The following is a 5,271-nucleotide window of genomic DNA, read 5'->3' as shown; positions in this document are numbered from 1 at the left end:
AAAACATAGTGTTTTAAACAAGAACAAGAAAGGAATTACTGACATTTGCTCACAGAAGGAGAGCGCTCATTAAGAGAAGTTCTTTAAAGAAGCCTGCCTTATCTGCTGGCCTTATTCCAAGGGAGGAGTCAGTCTCCAGCATTAGATTACTTTTCTCGTTGGTCATCATTAACATGGAGAGTGCCTTTGATCCTATGCCACAGCAGCCAGTTCCTGCCCCTGTGGTCAAAATGCGCCTCAGGTGAACTGGTTACGATTCTTTTGTCAGCCACCTGGCATCTAGCACCCAGGTTCTAACCATCTCTCTATCCTAGTAGGGGCATCCTCCACTCTCTCTTCTGCTGTGTCTGCCGAGATGATGGGGAGCCCCTGCCAAATGGCACCATCCCTAAGCATACCCCAGTCCAGCACCTGCTTCCCGAGGTCAAGGCCCAGGACTCAGACAAGATCTGCGTTGTCATCGACCTGGACAAGACCCTGGTGCACAGCTCCTTCAAGCCAGTAAACAACGCTGACTTCATCATCCCAGTGGAGATTGATGGAGTGGTTCACCAGGTCTATGTACTGAAACGGCCCCACGTAGATGAGTTCCTACAGCGAATGGGCGAGCTCTTTGAGTATGTGTTGTTCACTGCCCGTCTTGCCAAGTACGCAAACCCTGTAGCTGATCTGCTGGACAAGTGGGGAGCCTTCTGTACCAGGCTGTTTTGAGAGTCCTGTGTCTTCCATCAGGGAAACTACGTAAAAGACCTGAGCAGGCTGGGCCGAGACCTGCGGCGGGTGCTAATCTTAGACAACTCACCCGCCTCATACGTCTTTCATCCAGACAATGCCGTTCCAGTGGCCTCGTGGTTTGATAACATGAGTGACACTGAGTTACACGATCTCTTACCCTTCTTTGAGCAACTCAGCCGCGTGGACGATGTATACTCAGTGCTCAAACAGCCTAGGCCCGAGAGCTAGTGAGGTGTCTTGGGGCCAGGACCTGCCCCTCGGCAAGGCCCACCACGCCTCTTGCCAGCAGACTGTGCTGTTAACAACCCGAGGGCTATGTCATGTTCATGGCCCTGGGGAAGAGGTGTCTCCCCTGTCATGTTACATGGAGGACAGTGAGCCCTTGGGTCCCTATGTCAGTGCCTTCAAATTTCTTCCCCTCTTCTCAGAGGATCTGGGGGGACCTGGCCTGCTGCTCCCCACTTCTGTCTTCTCTTCTCCACACCGCCAGGTTTCTCGGCTGCCAAATTGGGCCTCTTAGCCCCAGTTCTGCTTTGGGGGGGGAGGGATAGGGTTTTTGCTGCCCCTTACCTGTCTCCCAAGAGAGCCTCCTGCTTTAGGTGTGTGGAGGCCAGAAAGAATGTTCCAGACACAGATAGAAGGCCCTCACTTCTACCTGTTGGATTCATTATGCCTAAAGGTAGGGAGTGCTCCAGGTCTGCCGCCAGGCTCCAAGGGTGGGTCTCTGAGGGGCTGTAAAGTGCCCCACCAATTTGGTTAAAATAAAAAAAAAAGATATAAAGAAAAAGTTACAGAAACTTGAAGGGTTCAGCTAAGTCACTGAGAGAGTTGTTGTAAGTTGCGGAGAAAATAAGGTTGATATATGGTTCAGGGTCAGTGCACAAAAGTGGACAGCAACTAATAGCTGTAGAAGAAGATACAGACAGAGAGACTGAGGAAGAGAAAGAAGAAAGAAAGTAAAAAGAACAGGAAGCTAGGGAAAAAAAGAGACAAGAGAGGAACATATACTGGCCACAGTAGTTAGAGAACCTAGGAAGATAGTACCTGGCAACAGAAGAGAATTCCTGGCTAAAGATCAGTGTGCCTAATATGAAGAAAAAGGACACTGGGTCAGAGAAAGGTCAAGAAAGAACAAGAGGGACCACTGGAGAGCTTCTTGGTCCTAGAGTGCTGGCTATATACAGAGATAGAAGGGAAGTGTGGATACAGGGACCCAATGCGCTGTGCTCTTATGCCCCCCCCCCCAGTGGGCCAATATCCAAAGACCTTGAGTATAAGGGGCTACTGGCAACGAACGAACTTATGGACTGCCCGAAGAACAGTGGACCTTGGTGTGGGCCGGGTAACCCACCCACTAGTTCATGGTCATCCCTGACTGCCCCTATCCCTTGCTCATGAGAAAATTGCTTTCCAAAATGGCTTGCGTGGGCTAAAATGGCTGGGTGAGGCCATGTGTATACATATCTACAGACTGTGTATGTGGAGCTTAAGACCTGTCTCAGTGCACCAGTACCTGATGCTGGGAGATGTGTGTGTGGCTTAGTGCCATTCTGCCTGGAACACATCATTCCTGCCAGCCGGACTCTGACAATTATCACCCAATCCAAGACTTAAACTGTGATAGAGTGGCTGATGTTTTGCCTTTGAATAGAACATCCCAAAAGATGGGACCACTGGTCAGCTGCCATGGACTAGATTCCCCACCGGTTGGGGACAATCCGGTCACCTTGCTGCCCAATCCTGACCTGGAGCCACTGCAACATGAGTGTCAAGCACTGGCAGAAGTCCATGGGTGGAAAAAAAACCTCTGCGACTGGTTGATTGACCCCTGCTGAAAGCCGAGGCTACCTTGTCTACAGATGGGAACAGTTCTCTTCATGAAGGTCAGAGATAAGTGGGTGCTGCCATGGTGGACAAAACAATGTCTGTCATCTGGGATGGCTGAACCTCAACCCCCCAGCACATCAGTGCCACAGATGCCTTTACCATCTCTTGGATGCCCTGGTGAAGCCAACAACTATGAGTACTATTCATTGCTCAGGATATCAGGAGGGAAGAGATTCAGTGGCATGGGACAATAACGAAGCAGATCAAGTGGCTCGAAAAATGGCTATGCAGGAGCTTATCTTGGTTGCAGGCCTGCAAGAGACAGCCACTGAGAACTAGGATCGGACTAGGAGATGGCCTCACTTAGAAAAGGCCCAAATTGCTTAAAAGATAAGGGACAATGGCACACTTGATGGGAAAGCTATACTCCCCAGAGAACAAAGAAAAGACTCACTTTGCCAAATACAGAAATGGACTCATTTAAGAGATAAAAAGTTTGTCCAAGTAGTTAAGATATATGTAATAGACTTTAAGATTTTAGCCAGAGAGACAATAAAAAAATATAAGGTATGTCAGTAGTGAATGCTTAACAAACAAACAGGGCAAAGAGACCTAGAGAGTTTAGTAAAAAGTCAAAGTGAACTTCACTGAGATAAAACCAGAAAAATATGATCACAAGTATCTCCTAGTGCTTGTAGATACTTTTTCAGGAATAGATAGAAGCTTTCCTCACCAAATGAGAGCCGGCCTCTACAATCATCAAGAAGATACTGGAAAAAAAATCTTCCCCAGGTCTGGAATGCCCAAGGTAATCTGGTCAGGCAACGGCCCTACTTTTGTTGCCAAGGTAAGCCAGGGTGTGGCCAAGTATTTAGAGGTCGATTGAAAATTACATTGTATTTACAGACCTCAAAGTTCAGGACAGGTTAAATAAATAAATAAAACTCTAAAAGAGACCCTGACCAAATTAAATTGACCATGGAGACTGGCACAGACTGGGTGACACTCCTTCCCTTTTGCTCTCTTCAGAGCAAGAAATACCCCTTCCAGATTTAGCCTTCCCCCCTTTGAGATCTTATATGGGGCCTCAGCTCCCCTGACTGTGTTAGATGATGTTACTGAACCAACATGCCGTAGTAATAATGATTTATATGCCAGGCTAAAAGACCCACAGGTGATACAGAAAGAAATCTGCTCACAGCTGGCAGCAGCCTATGCTCTGGGGACCCCCAAGACATCTCATCCGTTCCAGGTCGGAGACTGTAGCTACATACAATGACACGGAGCCCAGACACTCGAGCCTCGATAAAAAGGACCGTACCTGGTGCTGCTGACCACCCTGACAGCCGTCAATTCTCAACCCTCACCAGCCACATACTAGCTGTTGGGGCTGAGAGATGAGAGCTAGAGGGACACTCAGATCTTCAAAAGGCTCCCTAGACTTACACATCAGATAAGTGACTGGGAGACTGTTATAATGCTCACTTAAAGAGTGTGCTTTAGAAACAAGAATTTCATGTTTGCCCTGGGTTCCATCGAAAAAAATATAGAGATAGGCTTAATTTCTATTACAAATAATATAACATTACATATGTTAATACTCCTAACACTTCTTGGGACTGTGCCTCAAGGATCACAACCTATATAAGTTTAAAAATTCTAAAAGACAGTCATGATCTTGGTATATAGGTTCAGAGTGTCCAGATCTCTGCTATATGGCCGGGCCATTACTAATAATTTTCTTGGTTTTAGTTTTTAGACCCTGCGTGACAAACAGGTTAATTGCTTTTGTTAAAAATCGAGTGGGTGCTGTGCGGTTGATGGTTCTGAGACAATGGTACCAGTCACATAGGACAACTGGTGAGACCAAATACGAGACTTGGTATCAGAATTCTAAGATTAGAATTACTTAGTAAAAGAAGAGGGGAATGAAAGATCCCAGCCTAATAGCAGTAACGGAAAGACCCCAGCCTAGCAGTAGTAATGCCATTGTACAAGGCTGTACTTAGGAAGACTGGTTCAGGGAAAGGTCAGAACACTGAGTACACAGCGGCTGCCACGCAGGATATGTGTGGAGAGTCTGGTGACAGGATGATTGTGGTTGAGCGCCTGACAATGAGAAAGAAATGTGGAAAGCCCCGGGAGAGGTCCCACACCCTGGTGGGAGGCCGAGTCAGCCGTTATGTTCCAAGAAGACACTATAGAGAACTTGCCCCCGGGCTGACCCCTGTAACCATGCATCTGCTTCTGTATGCTTGCTTCTGCTTCCCAGAACCCTATAAAAAGCCCATCCCTGGTTCTGCTAGGCATGCCAGTCTTCCGAATTGACTGAGACGCCCACAGATATCTGTGTATCTTGATCAATAAAAATCCTCTTGCTGATTGCAGCCTGTGGACTCGGACTGGTCATTGGGCTCGAGGATCTCCCTCCTGAGGGAAGATTCTCTCTGAGGGTCTTTCAGGCTCCACAGGAATTTTGGGTTGAAATTCTAGTTAGACAAGCTATTTCTTAATGACAGGTTTTATTAGAAGATGATTAAGTTTGTTTTAAGGAGAGTACAGAGATTACCCGAATCACGTGGGAATTTTCATCCACGGTTCGGAACTTAGGGAAAAATTAGTCACTGACTCCAAGTAGAGTATTGTGATATTTACACATTATTAAGGTTAAATAAAAATCTGTGGCTCTGGGTAGAGAGCTTAACAGAT

The 5,271-nt window shown here is 46.9% G+C and overlaps 1 pseudogene; it reads left to right on the top strand.

Moving 5' to 3' along the window:
* The first annotated feature begins 354 nt into the window (after positions 1-354).
* On the top strand, positions 355-1,315 carry Ctdsp1-ps1 (CTD small phosphatase 1, pseudogene 1; annotated as a pseudogene).
* The last annotated feature ends 3,956 nt before the right edge of the window (positions 1,316-5,271 follow it).

This window comes from Rattus norvegicus, chromosome 11 (assembly GCF_036323735.1).
Source record: "Rattus norvegicus strain BN/NHsdMcwi chromosome 11, GRCr8, whole genome shotgun sequence".
Taxonomy (NCBI): Eukaryota; Metazoa; Chordata; class Mammalia; order Rodentia; family Muridae; genus Rattus; species Rattus norvegicus.
The sequence above is the reverse complement of the archived record's forward strand: the minus strand, read 5'-3'. Positions and strand labels throughout refer to the sequence as shown.